The 21,700-nt window shown below is 33.3% G+C and overlaps 1 non-coding gene and 1 pseudogene across 1 annotated transcript; one reads left to right on the forward strand and one right to left on the reverse strand.

The window, feature by feature from the left end:
• Positions 1-3,483: 3,483 nt before the first annotated feature.
• On the reverse strand, positions 3,484-20,709 carry LOC136224648 (CO(2)-response secreted protease-like; annotated as a pseudogene).
• On the forward strand, positions 6,588-6,669 carry TRNAS-GCU (transfer RNA serine (anticodon GCU)). The gene has a single exon. It is a non-coding gene; the product is annotated as a tRNA-Ser (tRNA).
• Positions 20,710-21,700: the final 991 nt, after the last annotated feature.

Below are 21,700 nucleotides of genomic sequence, written 5' to 3' on the forward strand. Positions count from 1 at the left end.
AAGAGGGTACTTGGAGGTTTTGTGTAGACTACAGGGAGTTGAACAAGGCTACAGTTAAGCACAAGTTTCCCATCCCTATCATTCAAGAGTTGATCGATGAGTTAAGGGGAGCTAGAGTATTTTCTAAGCTGGATCTAAGGGCAGGATACCACCAAATCAGAATGAAACTTGCAGATATTCATAAGACAGCATTCAGGACTCATACAGGGCATTATGAATTCCTAGTTATGCCCTTTGGCCTAACAAATGCCCCAGCCACATTTCAGTCACTGATGAATACGATATTTGAGCCATATCTCAGGAAATTTGTGTTGGTATTTTTTGACGACATTTTAGTTTATAGCAAGTCAGAGGAAGAGCACTTGCTCCACCTTGAACTAGTGTTTCAAATCCTATCCAACCAACAGCTGTTTGCTAAAGGGTCCAAATGTGATTTTGGCACTTCCCAAGTAGCTTACCTGGGCCACATTATCTCTGCTGAAGGGGTTGCTACTGATCCTGCTAAGATCATAGCAATGCAGAAATGGCCATGTCCATCTAATTTGAAGGGATTACGAGGGTTTTTGGGTCCCACAGGCTACTATAGAAGATTCATCAAGGGGTATGGTGCAATCAGTAAGCCTCTCACTGAATTATTGAAAAAAGATGGGTTCAAGTGGACTACAGAGGCTCAGAAATCTTTTGATCAACTTAAGGATATCATGACCAAGGCCCCTGTGTTGGCCCTTCCTGATTTTTCCCAACCATTTATTATGGAGTGTGATGCTAGTGGCACAGGGATTGGTGCAGTTCTGATGCAGCAAGGGAGACCCCTTTGTTACCTTTCCAAATGTTTAAGTCCTAGAAATCAGAGGTTATCTGCCTATGAGAGAGAGCTCTTGGCCATCTTGCAAGCCTGCACTACGCGGAGACACTATTTGGAGAACACTGTCTTCATCATAAAAATAAACCATGAGAGTATAAAACATCTCCTAGAGCAAAAGTTGCACACATATCTTCAACACAAAGGGATTTCTAAACTACTAGGGCTTGATTACACAATTCAATATAAGAAGGGGGTAGAAAACCGAGTTGCAGATGCCCTATCCAGGCAGCATGAAGGGGAAAAACAGTATCAGACTCAGTTGTTAGCCATATTTATGAATATTCCTACTTGGATGGCGGAAATCCAGTCCTCCTATGAGAAGGATGAGTTAGCTTCTGCCCTAATTCAACAGTTGACAATCCAACCGCAGTCACATTCTTCGTATTCTTATTCCAATGGCATTCTTCGATTTCATTCCAGACTTTACATTGGGTCTGCTACAGAATTAAGGCACAACATCATTAGGGAATGTCATAATTCTCCCTTGGGAGGTCATTCTGGAATCAAAGGTACCCTCACTAGGGTTCAGCAACACTTTTATTGGCCACATCTCTCCCAATTTGTGACTTCTTGGGTGGCTCAGTGTGACACTTGTCAGCGTTGTAAGGCTGACCATTCTGCTTATCCTGGGCTTCTCCAACCCTTACCAATTCCTGCAGGAGCATGGCAGGACATCGCCATGGACTTCATTGAGAAGTTACCTAAGTCCTATGGCTATGACACCATCCTAGTAGTGGTTGATCGCTTCTCTAAAGCAGGACACTTCATTGGACTGTCTCATCCCTTCAATGCAGCTACAGTAGTAAGGGTTTTCTTGGACAACATCTTCAAACTTCATGGGATGCCTAGATCAATCGTTTCTGATAGAGATCGCATCTTCACAGGGGTTTTTTGGAAGGAACTTATGAAATTATTAGGCACTCAGCTCCACTTCAGTAGCGCCTATCATCCACAAACAGATGGCCAATCTGAGCGCCTCAATCAATGCCTGGAGAATTATTTGCGTGCTATGTGTTTTCTCCATCCCAAGCAGTGGTCCAAGTGGCTCAGCCTTGCAGAGTTTTGGTACAACTCTTCCTATCACAGTGCCCTTAAGATGTCTCCCTTTCAGGCATTATATGGAGTTGTTCCCCAACTTCCCATTCTTCCATTAGGCTCTTCGAATGTGGCAACGGTGGAAGACTTGTTACAGGAACGCACTCAACTTTTAACTCTCACATTAAGGAATGTTTGTCTGCTGCCCAGAACAGGATGAAGCAGTTTGCTGATTTACATCGCACAGATAGAGAGTTCAACATGGGGGATTGGGTTTACCTAAAACTGCAACCTTATCGCTAGAAAACAGTGGCCCTGCGCAGTTCCCTTAAGTTTTCTGCTCGATATTATGGACCCTTTCATATTGCTGCCCGCATTGGTAAGGTCGCCTACAAACTCTCTCTTCCACCTACTTGCAGAATACATGATGTGTTTCATGTGTCCTTGTTAAAGAAGAAACCTGCTTCTACTGCTACTCCTCTTACTACTTTGCCCCCCCACAGAGGCAGGAGAGTTTGTGATTCAACCAGCCAAGGTCTTGAATTCTCGCAATGCTATTATCGAAGACAGGGCAGTTCCACAGCTTCTCATTCAATGGGAGGGCATGCCTACCATTGATGGTACCTGAGAGGACCACGCTACCATTGCTGCTCAGTTTCCAGCGTTTTTTCATTCTTGGGGACAAGAATGCAGTAAAGGAGGGGGTATTGTCACATACAAGCGAAGGGATAAAGTTAAAGGACTGAATATGTAATTATTCAAGTCCTGTCATTTTGTTAGTTTTTTATTTCTTTGTGCTTTATGCATTATTTATCTTAAATGAAGGTTATTCTAGTCATTAGTGCAATTGGTAGGTGACAGCTAGCTTGTTTGTTATCTTATTTTGTCTTTAGTGAGTTTGTTAGCATTGTGGGCTAGCTGTGTGATGACACAGGTGTACTAGTAACCGTTTCTCCTCATTGTACTCTATTTAGAGAACAATTTGTACTGAGAAACCTTAAACAATTAATCAAGAATTATTCCCTCCTTCTATCTTCTTCTCTCCCTCCTAATTCTCTTTCTTTTCTCATCTAAATCTATTTCTTCTGTTATCAGAACCCTAAGTTCTCACATTAGCACCGCAACTGTTTATTATCATTGTTGGAATTCTCTCCTAATTTTTGTTCTAGTTTCGTTTATAGTGACATTCGGACGATTCTTTCTTCCATTTTTCTTGTTAATAAATTGGTTTCTTGGCCTTTTTAAAGGGTTTTTCTGGTACCAAGCTAGTTGGGATTAGAAGTTCACTTCTATAGCTTTAACGATCCACTTCAATTTCAAAGAAACAGTTGAACAACAAAACAAAATAAAAAAATATCCTCCCATATATATACTATTAGTAACATCATTCCATTAAAAGGCCATTTTGACCAATTCAGAGATAATACAACCACACATAAAATCAGAGATAATACAACAAGCTCATAGAGCTTTAATACATGAACAAAATTAATATCATCTAAAGCCAACACATGACATTACTAGAATTCAACTAAGAAACTAAAATAACAGAATCAAAATCAATCATAATCTTCTACCGCCACAATCTTTATCATTAATTCTCAACATTGACAGTAAACATCAAACGAACAAAATGTTTACCATCAAACCAAGTAACTGACCCAAAATTATACCCATGATCAGCCATTTTACCATCAAACTTTACCTTGAAAGTTAATTTTGATAATTTTTCTTCAAAGAAGAGTTTCATTGGTGAAACCTTCACAAATAATCCTTTTGGGGCTTTAATTTGGGCAATATAAGTTGAATTTGGAGGTCCAACATTTGTCACCGTTCTTTTTATGGTGAAGGTTTTATCAAGTTTGGCAATGGAAATTGATGGGTAATTTATGCTGGAGATTAGGTTTTTAGAGCTTTTTTTTGGGCAATTGAACTTTTCCTTATTTGACATAGATCTTATATTTTTGTCTGAATATCCATAGTAACATAGGAATTTGAGGTAATCATTGGTTGTGGTTTGGAATATTAATCCTGGATGAAGAGCTTTAGTTGGGTTTATTTCTCCAACTCCCATTTCATGTGGATTTGAATATGAACCTGAACTGTTCTTCAATGGCTTTCCCAAGTTGTCATAAATAGTTGCTGCAAAAATAAACAAACATAAGAAATTACCTCAAAAATATCATCTTTATTATTATCTCACAACAATGAAAACATATATGGTGTTAAAATAGATTGTCTTGTTATAATGGTGTCATGTGATTTATGCATTCTACCTGATTATATATATATATATATATGAATTAAATGCAATCTGCTTTCGGTTTTCTCGCTTCTCTTCCATCCCTCTTAAACCACCGATCCTTCTCTTACTTGTCTTCGGTTACTGCTGTTTAGTTGAGGAGGAAGAAGGAAGTTTGTCTTCCTTCTTCCTCCTGCCACAGTTTTCATTTTTTTTGTTTCGTAGTTATTTTCTTTTGTTTGTGTCAGTTTTGAGTTGGATCCTATATATTTCATCGTATCTCTGCGTTTTGGTAGTTAAATTTTCTGTTTTTGTAACCATCTCTGTTTTAGCAAGGACAGAAACAGTAGATCTTTTCCGTAGATCACTGGATCTACGTGGTTGTAAAAGAAAGGACTTAGATCCGAAGGTTCAGAATGGTTCAAAAGTTGAAGATTGGACTACAGTTGCTTTGCGGCGAATTTGGAATTACGATCTATATATAGTTCAAATGTTGTTTATATTTAATGTACCTTTAACGGTGTTTTTTGCTTTTAATAATCATTTTCTTGCCTTGGTGGACTATGTATTAGGCTTTTGCCTATATGTATATAAGGTTTTATTCCTTACTGGTCTCTTATGTACTTGTAATTTTATGATTTAATGAAATATTAGCATTCCTATCAAAAAAAAAAATGCAATGAAAAGGTTTAATACGTCACCTGGTCAGTGACTGACCAAGTGAATTTGATTAGTAACCGTTAGATCTAAGCTTATTAAGATTATGTGGTAGAGATTAAAATAATCGTAAGGCTAAGATTTACACCTCCTAGATCTAACGGTGCTGGCCAAATTCACTTGCTCAGTCACTGACCAAGTAAAAATTACCGAGGTTTAATATATACGTCTTTAACCCTTTGTATGTGTGCAGAAACGTAAAATGTCATATTTACCTTTTTGATAAAACTGTTTCGTTTTAGTGTGCTGAATGAAAAATTAAAAGTTTAGGTTCAAACTTGGAACCACATAGACATATTATGGGCCCGGCCCATTGGGCTTTTATCTAAAAATGTTCATCCCAAGTCCAGTCCAACCCGCTATTAACTTACGCGAGTTCGGACTTAAAAATCAAATCCCAAACCCAGCTATATAGTCCCAAGCCCGCCCAAAATATAAGCGGGCTTTAACAGGGCTGGGTCTAAGGACAATTTTTATTGTTGAAACCCGGCCCAGGGGACACAGACCTGGATAGGCCGGGCGGGTACCGAGGCCCATGAATAGGTCTAGAACCACATGGTTATGGAGGAGTCCTTAACTACCATTTAGACCAACTGTGCAACTTTCATTTTGTTTATACAATCACATTATATGTTATAAGTACTAATTTAACCATTTTAGGGGGCTTGCACCACTATTACTCAGTGTTACATATTGACCCCATAAACTTGCTTAGAGTTACAATTTGGTCACTGAACTTGCTTAAATTGTGGACACTTCAACTTAATTGTCCAAAATCTCCTCTTGCTCAGGGTGTAAATGGGACGTTTTCAAAGTATATAGTGCAGCAGTTGACTTTTCTTGACATTGACATGTAGATGGGGCTAGAGATATATTAGACCAAGAATTTGATAATCATGTTATCTATAAATCATGTTGTTGTGTCAGAAATTGACATTGATTATCATGTTATATTCGTGTTATGTGATTTATATATTATATGTGATTATATATGATGTAAACGTAACGAAAATGATAATCGTATTGTCTTTTTGTTCTCGTATCAAAAATTAACAGCTCTACATACCTGTTGTCATAAGTGCAGATCTGATCATGGAAGAAGTCCATCCATGGTGGACAGATTTAATGAAAGCAGCAGCTCCTGAAACATGAGGGCAAGCCATAGATGTACCAGACCTTGGTGCATATCCTGATGCCTCTTTCACATTAGGAACGCTTTCAGGCTCACTTTCTGGAACCATGGCAGCTAAAATTGCAACTCCTGGAGCCATTATATCTGGCTGAATAATATGCCATTAACCATTAGAATCATAATTATGTATAAAATGATAAAATTGTATCCTTTGATGTTTTCAAACAAAATTAATTTTACTTCTACCTATTAGAAAATTTGGATTGACTATTTTAACCGTCATTTGACGGTCACATTGTATCTTCCGAACAAGTTTATCGATACAATAAACTAAAACATTTTAATGCATTTTGACAAGTTGTTTGTAAATGTGTTATAACATAGTCAATATTTGGATAAATAATTTATTGTCTCTAAGTTTGTGCATATTACAATAACGGATCTCTCCGTTTTCAGAAACACACTATAGAGTTTATGAGTTTTGACAAAACTAACTATGTGCTTAGTCTCCTCGTCCGTGATTCTATTAATCAATGGTTATATTTTAAACAAAATGATCAGTTTAAATTCTATCATTAATTAACTTAACTCATCTTGTGGCTTTGGCCGAGTGGTTAAGGTGCTTGCCTGCTAAGTAAGTGGGGTTTCCCCGCGTGAGTTCGAATCTCACAGGCCACGATTAATGTGAATATTTTGAAGAAAAAATATATTTTTTATAGTAATTATTTATTTTATGTAGTGTCTATAGTTTTAAGTATTGTTTTACTATTAAATTTTTTAATGACATGTGACAAATTCATTTTTTTTTTTTGAAGTGACAAATTCATTTATCCAATTATTAATTATTTATATATATAAATTCAATAACATATAAATTACAAAACTGCATAAATATTAGGTTATCACAAATTTGATTACCCATTTTTAATGAAAAATAATAATATAATTTTATAATAGTATACTATTTCATATTTGCATTAATATGACGAAAAATATACATAAAATTTAACTAAAGAATATATAGATTAATTAATGATAAAACGTAAATTTGTCTCGTATAAAATTTAACTATTAATCAAATGAATAATGGTGTGGTTATTAAATAGTTAGTTTTATCAAAACTAACTATTTAATAGTAAAATTAAAAGACTAACTAGTATGATACGTATAAATTTAGGACCTAAAAAGTTATTTATTCTAAATATTTTATGTAATTTTTTGTGATTTTGGCAGATTATTTGTAATAATGTTAGTAATGCAATAAACATTTCCAATTGATGTTCAAAAGGTTTCAGTACAATTAAATAACAGATCAAATAATGGTAAACAACTTGTTACGTTGTTATATATTAAAATATATGTTAAAATATATGTACTTCCTTTAAAAATGATATGAGGCAAATATGAAACTTGTTTTAATTTATGACATAAATGTATATGTAATTTGTAAACAATAACCTTGAGAATGTTTTCAGTTAGCTGTGCTGGGCCCCTAGAAGAGAAATCTGCAACAACTGGTGCTGGTTTGTGGTGTAGAATATCAGTGGTAGCAAGAATTGTTGCACTTGGTTTTCTGCAAAATAAATAAATAAATAAAATCATTCTTAAATGTAGATTTGTCCACGAGTCTGGGTACCTGTATGGTCCGTCTAGACCCGGGTCCCTTGGACCGGGTTTGGATAATGAAATTTGATCTTAGGTCCAGTCCAGTCTTGGCCCGTTAAAGCTCACTTTTTTTGGGCAGGCTTGGGATTAATAAAAAGAGTACAGGCCGGTCCAGCCCGACCGGTCTATTAATATTAATTAATAAATTTATATATTAAATATTTTATTTTTTATAATTAAAAATTATATATATATTTTAGGTGGGTTTATATGGGTTTGGCTTGAGATTTGATTTTTAAATCCGAACCCATCCCACCTAAATTAATACTGGACTGGGCTCGGACTAAGTAATTTTACATGAAAACCGGGTAGACCCGGCCCATGTACAGGTATACTTAAATGTAAAAATTAAGTGTAAAAATGTTCATTAAACTTGACACATAAAATCAATTTAAACCGAATGGAATTAGTTTAGTAACTAAAATTTGTAATATTTAGATAAATTTGTCAAGATTTAAATTTCAAAACTGGATTAAATTGAAGGTGGTAACTTTAAAGATCATTTTGACCACTTATTTGTATATAATTAGAAATTGAAATACTTACTTGGTAGAATTGATATATTTAAGGAGGTGATATCCTCCAATTTTGCCAATTTGTGAAAATGGAAAAACACCTGCATCAAAAGGTACACTTTTCAAATTCTCACTGATCAAAATCAAGCCTTTAGCTCCGGCATCTTCAACTACTAATTTCTTAATTCGGCGAGTGATGCTAGAATCGGTGTCGATGCATACTATAATCTTCCCAGCAACTTTGTTTTCCTCTAATGATCCTGGATAGCAATTTCTGCATTTTCATTGCACAAGGATTTTTTCATTCTATAAATGCAAGGATATATAATCATAACAAGAGTTAAAATTGTCAATTTCATAAACTTATTAAGTTGGTTCAGATCAATGAATTTACCTTGCTTCTGAGACAGAGATGGAATCGGAAGCAACAGTTTCCCCAAATGCAATAGGATATGTCTTTGAGCGAGTAAGATTTGAGAAATTAATGGCAGTCCCCTGTGACATCAACAACCATAACTTTATTTTCTAATAAAAATCAAAGTTCTGTACACATTTTTTGTGGAGTTCCCAACATTTCTTTGGTTATTAGTGGATGCTCACGTCCTAGTTCAATACCATGCAGATATTGTCAGTTTTGGTCCAAATCCAACACCTTGGATCTCACGGCTTTAGAACGTGTCTACATGTATTGGATTCACACCTTACTAATAAGCTCTAATCACTCTCTCTCCATTTCCGATGGGGGTTCAGTTCATTCCTGCCTCATCGTCATCCCTTAGGGCCGCTCCTTACTCAGTTCTTCTACCCCGGCGCCACTCTCTGCGGACCAGGTCGTTACACAATGTCTCAAGGTTAGTAGGGTGCTTGGTCATCCACTCAGGGGTGGAACCAGCCCAGGGGCCGGAGCCCTCCGGCTATCGATTCCACCCTTGAGTACCCTTAGTTTCGCTCCTTGTAGTCCCTTTAATATAGTTTATATACAATTTATACAGTATTATTTCAATGTTTAAAAATAAATGATATGGTTAAAGATGCATGTTTCTGCTCAAACTAAAAAGCTGGACTTTGAAAAATTACCCCAAACCATCCACTGGTATCCATCACTGTCTAAAGGTCACTAGGGTGCTTCAACTTTTTAGGGTAAATGAACAATTTCGTTAATTAGTGAGTGCTCAAACCTCCTTAGTCCCTTATTGATCCCTCACTATCTAGTGGGATCAAGAGGGTACTTGGACATCCATTGGTCGTCGAAAAACTCCATTGAACTTATGTATGGTGCTTCAACATTACAGGATAAAGGTAGTGAACAAATTTTAATGATCAATTCTATGGAGTTTTACTGTTATTGTTGATCAGTGGATATGCTCAAACCCTCGTAATCTCGTATTGGATCCATCACTATCTAGGGGCGTTAGTAGGGGGCTTGAGCATCCACTTCATTAAATATGTGTGCGAAGCAATTTAACTTTTTTAAGATAAGAAAGTGTTCTTACTTGGAAAGACTTGCCATTTCCCAAAAGCACAGTAGATTGAAAATCTCTATCAATAGTAGAAGCTGCAATATTAAAAATCCAAGGAGCAGAGTTGGCAACAGTATGAGCATCAGGTCCATCATTACCAGCAGAACAAACAACCAGAACCCCAATTTGCTGAGCATGAAAAGCCCCAATTGCAATTGGATCATTCAAGTAATCTGATTGAAAACTTGAACTCATCCCAATTGAAATAGATATAATATCAACTCCATCTTTGATTGCATCTTCAATTGCCTTCAAAATTGTAGAACCAGCACAACCTTCTGAATTGCAAACTTTGTATGATGCTATTCTAGCTGCTGGTGAACCACCTCTGGCTATGCCTTTGGCTAACCCATGGTAACTAGCATTAGCCACTAATGCACCAGCTGCTGTTGAGGCAGTGTGGGTTCCATGCCCAAGATAGTCCCTTGGTGACCCTTTTGTGGTTTGATTAATCTCATTGTAGTATCTTGCTCCTATCAATTTCCTATATACAAGTAGTTTCGGCCCCTCCAAATATTAGTATATATAGACTTTATGTAGTAATATTTTATTGTTTAAAGGTAGATGAGATAGTTAAAACACTTGCTTCTTTTTAAAACGTCATAAGTTCAATTCCCCCTAAGCTCAATTTATTTTAGAAAGTGTTTATTTATTTAAATTTTATTTTTCAATAATTATAAAACTATCTTACCATTATTAATTAATTTATTTATTTTCATAACACTCTTGAACTTATTTTTATTATGTCTTTCCATTAAAAAATTTAATTTCTTATTTTTAAGACTCAGACAACTTAATTTCTAAATTAAATTTTAAAAATAAAAATAAAAAAAAATGTAAGAATGTTATAATTTTTTTAGAAACTAGTATTGAACTAATAAAAAAAAATTAAATATATCCCATTACGTGTTAGGCTTGTCCAAAATTCAAAATTTCAATATTTTGGACCCATTAGGTATTACATAAATCCAAATTTCTAATTTTTTTTAGGCCTGTTAGGCATTTCTAAATCCAAATTTCTAATTTTTTTTTTCTTGTTAAGCCTTTATAAATTCAAATTTCTAATTTTTTTTGACTTGTTAGGCCTTTCTAAATCCAAAATTCTAATTGTTTTGGCATGTTAGGCCTCCATAAATCCAAATTTCTAATTTTTTTGGCATCTTAGGTCTCCTTAAAATTGGTTCTTGACCATTCAAATTATAACACGCATATATACAAAAAAAAAAAAATTAAGCAAGTTCGATTTAGCAAAAAAAAAAAAAATCCGAATGCACGTGTAAAATCGGCCCCCCCAACAGACTAATCCTGTATTCGCCACTGCATATGTTCATATTACTATATATGTGTTGAAGTTTAGTCAATAAATTGGGTTATTTTATTCGAATCCATGTACCAGAATAAAGAGAGATGTAGACAAGTTAAAACGTGTATCACGTTAAACAAGTTCTGAGCTAATAGATTATTATAACTATTTCAAAGTTCCGATTGATCATTTTAAGCAAGTTTAGAAAAACGGACCACTTATTTGGAAATTTTCACGAAAAAGAAAGAAGATTAGAATTAAAAAGTTGATACCTATTGCAGTTAGATATTTTGAAGTCATGTGCTTGCATGCAAGTTCCTTTCCATCTTGAAGGGATTTCTCCAATTCCTTTGTCACTAAAACTTTGAGACTCTGGCCATATACCTATCACCAAATTATATTTTAACTACCACTAATTAATTATTTTTAAAGATAAACTCTATTAACATTCAAACAGAAATCATACAACTTAAATACATAAATAATTAGATGAGATAAGCTACAAAAAATATTCCTATTATTGTTGGCCAATAGTAATTTATTTTTAATATCATAAATAGCATAATCGGAGATATCATTAAAAAAACCAAAATATTTTATTTGTAGGTTTTGTAGAGTTGAACATCAGTTTGTTCAGAAAGTAAAGGTTTATGATTTCAAAGTAGCTATAACCTCGGCATGGGCCGGGCTGGGCCCGGGCCAGATGTCTGGCTTTTTAATAAAACATGACAAGCCCAAACCCACACTAATTAGAGTCGGGTTCGGGCTTAAAAAAGAAATCTCAAGCCCGCCCTCTCAAGTCCATATCTATATTAAAAAAAAGGGTCAAATACATGAATATCATAATTAAGTACAAAATTACAACTAAGTCATATCACTAAACTTAATTCTTAATATATAATTATTCTCTATGTATTATGATTTTACACTATAGTTTAAAAATTCTAAGTTCTAATTCATAAATCATAAACTCTAGAAAATATATTCTAGACTTCTAATTTATAAATTCTAATCCTTAATATATATTAAACGTACTGATTTTATTAGTTTGACATAATCCAAAATTATAACTTGACATAGTTATAAATAGTTGTTAAAAGATGAATTTATGTGTAATTTTTCCTAAAAAAAATTCAATTAAAATGAAATACTAACTTTTTTTAATAAAAAATAATAAACATAATAGTTAATAAGTCTTAGAAAATTATAATAAACTAATAGTTAAATTCGAAATAAAATTACAACATTTAGGGTTAGGAGGAGATGGATTGGAGAGTATATATATGAGGGTAAATAAAAATTGTATATAATTAATATATATATATATATATATATATAACGGGCCAGGCCGGGCCCGACGAGTATTTATATAGCCCAAGCCCACCCATTTTCTAGACGGGTTTATTCGGGCTTGGGCCGGACCGGGCCTGACACCGATTTTATATGTCCAGGCCCGGCTAAATGGGCCTAGGCTCCGGCCGGGCGGGCTCATCAGCCGAGGTGTATAAACCCAAAGAGGATTGAATAAATAGTGTAGTCACAATACAATTTGAGTTCATGAATTATAAGATTAACTCTCAAATGTCGTGTGACAGCGCGTGATTGGTAGCGGAGGTTAATTGTAAATTTGTGAAGTTCCAATCACATATTGTTATGTGATGTGTGATGGGTTATTTATTCCAAATAAGTAAGTTGAATAGGTTAATTGTAACTTTTTCAAATTTAGGAGTCAATTGCATTCTTTCAACAACTTTAGAAGGCTATAAAAGGACTACTTATAACGTTTTGAAATTCAGAGATCAATTGGAGTTTTTTTTTTTTTTTAACTTCTAAAAGCTGGGAATGTATTAAAAGAAAAATGGTTGTTGAAAATGAAATTAGACAAGTAATAACTCATAGCGACATGACAATACACATATAAATTGAGTTCCTTCTTGCGAACAAGATTTTCAACGTGTATGGGTATTGCTATTTACCGTCTCCAAATTATTTATCACCGTCCTTATTTAGATAATTTTTCCTTTTTCATAAAACTGAAAATTTTAGATTTTTGAGAGAAAACACCAATTTTGGCCTAGGTGGATGTCGGATCCGCTCGGCCAATGTCTGGACGGATCCAGCATCCACCCAGCCAATGGTGAGGCGGATGATGCATCCTCCTGGCCATTGGCTGGGCAGGTGGATCCTCCCAGCCAATGGCTTGGCGGATCGCAGCAACCGTCTAGGTCCAAATCTCTCATTCATAAATGTGAATATGTTGTCACTGTCACAACTTTATCATATACACCCACACATAAATCTCTCATTCAATAGCATCCGTTGGACGGATTAGGAGTAGACATGTCCATGGGCCGGGCTGGGCTGTGCCTATCAGGTTTTTAGGTCCAAATCCAATCCAACCTACTATTAATTTAGTTGGGATCGGGTCAGGCTGGGTTCGGACTTAAAAATCAAATCCCAAACCCAACTCATATAAGTCCACCTAAATATAAATATAAAATTATTAATTATAAAAAATAAATATTATACTTAAAAATAAATATATATATTTATTAATTAATATTAATAGATGGGGCGGGCTGGACTGGCCCGTGTTATTTTTATTAATCTCAAACCCGTCCAAAAAATAGACCGGCTTTAACGGGCCTGGGCCGGCTGGGTCTATGAACAATTTTTATTGTCCAAGCCCAGTCCAAGAGACATGGATCTGGGCGGGCCGGATGGGTACCCGAATCCGTGGACAGGTCTAATTAGAAGACATCTACCCCATTCAAAATGTCAATGTTTGAGGTTTTTTGTAATTTCAGAAAATAAAGTATTTTAGAACTCAAATAAATAATTAAATGAATCAATGAAAATAATAAGGAGGATTCAAAGCACATGGATTTTGGGGCCGTTAATTATATATCAAAATCAACGATTTTCCCAGAATTTGTACTTTCTTGATCTTCACTGTCCTATGGCCATGGAAATTTTAATTTGTTCATTCCAACTTTCTATTTTAGAAATTCGTATTGATTCTTCAAAAAGTAATAAATAAATATACCTGTGTCAATTATGCCAATAATAACATCACTTGATAAATGTGGATATCTGGTTTTGGGAGTATGTCTTAAACCCGAATTAGCCTCCAAGAAATCCCAAGAACGCGTTGTGTGGAGTTTGGATCTTTGAACACCGATACCACTCCTTCATAACCTGTCATTCGAAAATACATTCATCTCTGTTTTCTATTATCAATAATAATAATAATAAATAATTCATTAGGCAATTGATCACATTTCCTTTATTTTCTTGTTTATTTTTTTATATTTATATAAATTTGTATACTTTATAGAAAAAATTATAAAGCTAAACCGATTTTGAGAAATTCAAATTATAATCCAATTTTAAGCGGATTTGATTAATCAAAACCTGACATTATAATATTTAGTGTTGGCGTGTCGCATTCTAATTGGCCGGTCAACTCGGACCATGCCAAAATTTTCAAATTAATGTAGTTGAATAAACAATTTTTGTTTAATTATTTTTTAAATATAAAATTTGAACAGATTATACAATATGACTAGGGATAATAAGGGCAGAGTACTTAACAAAATAGCTCTACTCTTAAACTTATCCGGTATTAGGGCCGATCTTTACAAATTATGGAACTCTAAGTAAAAATTATAATAATATATATTCTTATTAATTAATTATGGATTATTAAGGAAATTATGGAATCCTGATTTTGATTTTGATGAAATTAAAGTAGCACACTTCAAGTCAAGATACTAAATAGAAGAGTGAAAAAAGATTGAATTGTAAAATTTCTCTAAAAAAAAATATTGAATTGCAAAATTGATATAGTTTTCTAGCCTTATATGTGTGAAAATAAATTCACAATAAAAATTAATTTAGAGAGAAATTTTTTGTCTTTAATCTAACAAATTTATATAAGTACATTAATGATTGTTTTTTTAAAACCCGGCTATTATTAAAAAATAAAGGCTTAATAGACATCCAGCCCCTTAAACTTGTAACTTTTTTTCACCTGGCCCCCTCAACTTAAGGTACAACCTCTCAACCCCCTTAACTCTCCAAAAACATCACATACAACCCCTTAAAGTTGCAACTTTTTTTCACCTGACCCCCTCAACTTAGGGGACAACCTCTCAACCCCTTCAACTCTCTAAAAACATCACATATAGCCCCTTAACGCCTACGTGGCCCTGACATGGAATAAGTTGGGATTGCACTCATTAGAAAGCGCGTGAAGGTTGGCTTTAGAAACTTAAACGGTAAAAAAATCCCCTTTCTTCTTAAATCTCTAACGTTTTTCTCCTCAGAAATCCTTCATCTTTTCCGATTCATTCGATTCACCACTTTTCTGTCTCCGATTCAAGTTCAACAGTAAGTATTCATCTCCTTCATCTTTTTTATTCCTCCTCTACCTTCTTCTTTTTATTCTTCTCCTTCTTTTTCTTCTTCTGGTTTGCCTCTTTCTTCTTCTGAGATAATTCTTTTTTTTTTGTCAATTAGGTTAGGGCTTGTATTGTTCTTGAAACCGATTTCATGGTGGGTACTCATGAATCATGTTTTTATGGTGAATATGTTGTACTTAAGGTTTCGTGGGAACCTGCAAATCAAGGAAGAAGACTCTACGGATGCCCAAATTATGGGGTAATTTACTGGATTTACATGGAAAAATCTAAGAAAAAAATGACATGTGGCATTGGTGTGGTCAATAGTCTAGCGCGTTTTCTACACGAGTCAATATTTTGACCGGATATAGGGGTGCAAGGGGCTGTAAGTGATGTTTTTGGAGAGTTAAGGGGGTTGAGAGGTTGTCCCTTGAGTTGAGGGGGGCAGGTGAAAAAAAGTTACAAGTTTAAGGGGTTGTATGCGATGTTTTTGGAAAGTTAATGGGGTTGAGAGGTTGTCCCCTAAGTTGAGGGGGTCAGGTGAAAAAAAGTTAAAAGTTTAGAGGGCTGGATACCTATTAAGCAAAAAATAAAAACATTGTTTGTTTGGGGAAAATATCTGCAGGAAAATATTTTTCCAATTTTCCAGTGTTTAAGTTAAAGGAAAATAAGTGGTAAGTCAATGGAAAATGAAGGAAGAAATAAAGGAAAATGTTTTACTCTTTTCACATGAGTAAAACATTTTCCCCAAAACATACACGTTTATAGAAAAATAGGGAAAATGTTAAAAAATGTAAAAATGTGAAAAATGTGAAACACGAAAAACATGAATAACGTGAAAACGTTACAAAACATGAGAATATGAAAAAAACCGCAAAAACATGAAAATATGAACAAACGCGAAAAACACAAAAGCGCAAAAAAACAAACCAACAAACACTTGAAAAAGTGACAAACCACAAAATATACAAAAACGTGAAAAATACAGAAAACACGAAAACATGAAAATACGAAAAACACGAAAACGTGAAAAATGCTAAAACACAAAAACGTGACAATACGTGAAAAACGCGATAAACATGAAAACACGAAAAATGCAAACAAAATACGAAAACGTGAAAATTACGAAAAAACATGAAAAAATGTGGATAACACGAAAAAGTAACAAAATGCAAAAAAAAAAACGCGAAAAAAAAGAAAAGGGAAAAAACCGAAAAACTAAACGTGAAAACATGAAAAAATGAAGAAATGCCAAAAAACACAATAACGTTAATAACACGAGAAAACATACAATTTATAGTAATAGACTTGAGGGTAATGTTATCTTTTGAATGGAAAATTATATATTATATTCTATTTTATTCCACCAACCAAAAAACATATGAATAGTTATTCCTAAAGAATTTCTATTCCATTCTTTGCTATTCTATTCCTTTGGAATCAATTTCATTCTATTCGGCGAACCAAATGACACCTTATAGTTTATGTGTGTTTTTGGTACTTAATTTGTGTTTAATACACGTGAATCTCTTTTTTGTGTTTTATATATACAATTGAAAATAAAAAAAAATATAGAAAATCTATATTTAGTGGTTGGAAAATATATTCCAATGTTGTAGCTAAACACCGGAAAATATTTTTCATTGTTGTTGTCAAATACATGAAAATATTATTTTTCTGCACAATATTTTCCCTGCATAAAAAATTTCAGAACACAATATTTTCCCTCAAACAATCAGGGCCCAAAAAATATTATCATTTTCATAAAAAAAAACATCATCTAAATAACTATTAGCAACCACATTATTAAATAAATTAATATTGAAACAGAAATGATGAGTCATAGAATGAGCCACACCGTAAAGTTTATTTTTATATTTCGCTTTTGTTTATTTAATAATATCTTTAATTTAAAAACTAAGTTAATAAATAATAATTAAGAAAAATTTACAAATTTACAAGGGTCTCAAAAATATTTAGTAATCTCTAATATTTACAATGTTTAGCCCCTAAGACCGAATATGTTCGTTGAATATATTATTCGCATTGTTCTGTTATCTGTTCATGCTAGATAATTTTAAGATATACATTAAATATGTTATTCAATATTATTTGCATGGGAAACATGTTATATTATTTAATATGACATATCTAAAATTGTTAAATCATTTGAATATCTTATTCAATATTCATTTTTTTCTTTAATTCTACAAAAAGCCATGTGAAATTATCATAAAATATATATTTAAGGGTTAGTTACATAATAGTCAGATTTGGTTAACTATTTACAACAAACCACTAGTGTAAAAAGAATTTTTTTAAATGTCAAGTTTTAAAAAAAATATGGTTATATTATCAGACATTGTAACTACTGAGATTTTTTTTTAATTAGAAATAATTTAAAAATAACTGAAATGTGATAAAAAACAAAAATAAAAAATGGTAGAATGAGAAAAATCTAAAAAAAAACTAGCAAATGATAAAAACAGAAAAAGAAGTTATCAAACTGTAAAATAATTTTCAAACATGTTTTTATACGTAATTTCCTCTATATTTAAAGCTTGTATATTGCACATGTCTCATATAATTTAAACTCGGAAAACTAGGAACATGTGACAAATTATTTAAGAAAAAACTTCTCTAATTCCCTTATTTTCTTTGATTAAACCTCTAATCTTGTAATTTCACACATTAAACCCTTAATTAATTATACTCTCGCATAATATGCCTCTACCTCTATTTTTTTTAAAAGAATTTGCGCACAATGCGCTTACACTAAAAAAGAAAGAAAAACTTCCACCCCACCCAGATGTGATTCAAACCCATAACCTCCCTAATCATAGATAAGCTCTCAACCACTAGGCTAAGAGCTTCACCACCTCTACCTTTATTTATTTAATTAACTAGCAATAAATATCTAACTCAGTAAAGAAACGTTACTTATTCATCTTCGTCTGATATTATAGGTTTTATCGTTCGAAATAATATTTTTACAATTTCTCGCATCGATCGATATAACAAAAAATGTTGTCGAACTATAAAATAAACAATTTTTTAACACATGAAATTATTAACTGAATTTTATATTTAAAGTTGTTTTTCCTAGTCACCAAAAGCTTAATTTTTTTTTATGTCCAACTATCTGGTATATCCAGTAAATCAAACTAATCTAGATTCAAACTCGGTAGGTCTTTCGAGAGGTAAAATTCTCTCATCAAGTATTTTAATTACAATTGTATTTTTATCTTCAAGATTTGATCCTGGCTGAGTTGATGCAGTACTTTAACCACCTGGGCCACGTATTTAGTGATTCACCAAAAACTTAATGTATACAATTATATAGTTGATCAAAGTTGAATGTGTAAAATAGAAAAGATGACCATCTTATAATGCTTTTTCCTTTTATTTATTTGAAAGGATTTGTTTCAATATATCCAGAACACTTGTACTTGTCTAAAAAAACCAATTGACCGGTTAAATTAAAAAAAAAAATTATTAGTCTTCTTAATTTACTTAAAACGGCATTGATGAGGGCATCCCCGATATGGACCCGTACGAAAGAGCCAAATTTGCCGCATCCGAAGACACAAGCTATAAGAAAACAAGAAGTTGCTGAACTGTTGCTCCACGCATCGTGTGGGCTGGCCACACGCGGTGTGGAGCAGCCCTTAAAGTCTCTGCTGTGGAGCAGCCCTTAAAATCGCTGCCTAGCATTTCTAATTGAACACTGGCGTGTGGGCTAGGAGGCAATTTCCCACACGCCGTGTGGCCCCTCCCTACGTCGTGTGGTAGGTCTGTGACTGCAATCCGACCAGTTTTCTCTCTCCTGTCATTATTTGATTAATTTCTGAATTTTCTATTTCGCCATGTTGGTTTAATTACCAACATGCCACTTATCCCCTCTTTTATTTTATTACCCCTATCTTTAAGTGAATAGTTGTAACTCTGGTGGGGTTAGTTAAGTCTTTGATCTTGTTTTTGGGAGAGGTATTTAATCTTTCTTTTTGTAAGAAAGACAACTTTTTGATTAATATGAAAATCAGCCTCCATTATTGGGAGCTCTTTCTTGTTATTTGGGATTTACTCCTTCAAGTTTTGGCTTGTAAAGAAACTTTTTTGTGGATTTAAGATCAAAATCCTCACTTCGATTTCAATCCATATCAGGCATGGTTAACCCTAATTCACATGATAGAACAAATCCAGGTGGCCAAATTGAAATATATATATCAGTTTAAAATTCAGGTGGTCAATAAATTACGACAAGTAAATCTATCAAATCAATATATTCTTATTAAACAAATTGGTGTTAAATAGGTAATTATTAAACAAATTGGTGTTAAATAGGTGATTTTAAATAAGTTCCTGGTGACTGTCACTGTCGATTCCATAACATAATCTCCAAAATCTGAAGGTGTAATTTTCCGATCTATCTAGTGTTTATTGAAGCAGAAAAGATTATAGTAAAGCAGAGAACAATAAAAAAAGAAAAAATACCAGACAAAACAGAGGCTTCACTCTCTGTAAGCATAGCAGAAAATCCACTGAAAGCATGATTATAATGATGGATAACAGATATTCTCTCACTTTCTTCACTGCCCAAAACAAAGATTATATATTTTCAGAACCCCAAAACAATAATAATTGATTAAAATTAGAAGAAGATGATGATGATGTACCTTGGTATGATGGAAGATAGTAATTCCAAATGAGCTGATTCTGAAACTATGCCTTCATTTGATGGACTTCCCGTATAAACTACATAATGCTGCCATATTTTGCAAAATTATGAAGTAAAATTTATGAATTTATGGTTTGTTAGACATCCCACCTTGAGGCAATCCTCACCTTTTATGTACCTTTTGGGGTGAGTTATGTCTTTGTTTACACAGTATCAGAGCCATAGTTCAATATTGGGGCTCCCGCTGATATTAGCATCACGCACCAAATGAATTGGGCGTGAGTTAGACATCCCACATTGATAAATGGGGAAGCTATATGGCTCCTTAAATATGTGAGGCAATCCTCACCCTTTGAAGTACCTTTTGGGGTGAGTTAGGCCTTTGTTTACACGGTTGAATTAATATTTTCTAAGCTCATTGCGTTTAAAACAAGTAAATTAGTAGATGGGTACTTCATTGTCAAAATGTACTCTATTTTCACTCAGTTTCATTGAATTTCAGTTGAAAATGAATGAAGATAAGGAAATTTTACCTCAGGAATTTGTGTGGATGAAGTGAAGCTTATTAGAAGAAAAGGTAAAGAGAGAACAAGAAGAAGTTGCACAGAAGAAGAAGAAGCCATGAAAGGTAAGATTAAAAGAACAAGAAGAAGAAGAATGGAATGGTTGGGTGTTGTAACCATCCATGCATTTATAGGCTGATTGAGTTAATAAGGATAACAACTTCTTCACTTTGATAAAAGAAACTTTGTGGATAAGATTGAGGAAAGCAATGTAATCTAAGTTTTAGATTATAATTTAAAATGGTATTGACAGTAAGGTTTTTTCAGCCTTATCAAACCTGGATTAGACAGGTGGGTTTGACTAGTTGAATCGGAAACCAGTCAGATCTCCGATCGTGAGGGTACTGGTTTTCTTAATTCTTGATAGACCGGATTGATTCGGGATCAAACCGGGATCTGATAGCTCAACCGGGGCTAAACCAAAAATAAAATGTGAAATACGAGAGAATTTAATATATATAAAAATAATATTTAAATATATATATATATATATATTTTCTCCATTTCATATTACACGTCTTTTTAGAGATTTTTTTGTTTCATGTTACATGTCATATTATATTATCAATACACATTAAGTCACATTTTATGAAGAATAATTAAAATAATGGACTCATTATATATTAAATAACTAGTGGAATCAATAAATAAGGGACAACAAAATCTTTTTCCTAATATTCTTGATTTTTGTTCAATTCTCCAAAAAGACATCTAATATGAAACAGATTGAGTATTATTTATTTATTACGTCATTTAGTTTGACTAATTTGAGTCATGCCTCAATTATAAATTCAGTTTGATGTCTAGTTCTAATAATATTGTTTTTTTTCTCCTAAACATGAGATGGGGGATTTCAACTTTATTCTACATAATGTTCGAGATTAGAGAGTGTCAATAAAATAATTGCATATGAAAAAGAAATTTTTTGCTAAATATTAGATTTAAAAATATATTATTTTGTTTCATTTTATGAAACTTTTTTTACCTTTTAATTTAAAACATAAGATAAAGCATGTTTAGTAAAATTTTGAATTAACTATTTTGAACAAAAAAAATCAACTA

Source organism: Euphorbia lathyris, chromosome 3 (assembly GCF_963576675.1).
Source record: "Euphorbia lathyris chromosome 3, ddEupLath1.1, whole genome shotgun sequence".
NCBI lineage: Eukaryota > Viridiplantae > Streptophyta > Magnoliopsida > Malpighiales > Euphorbiaceae > Euphorbia > Euphorbia lathyris.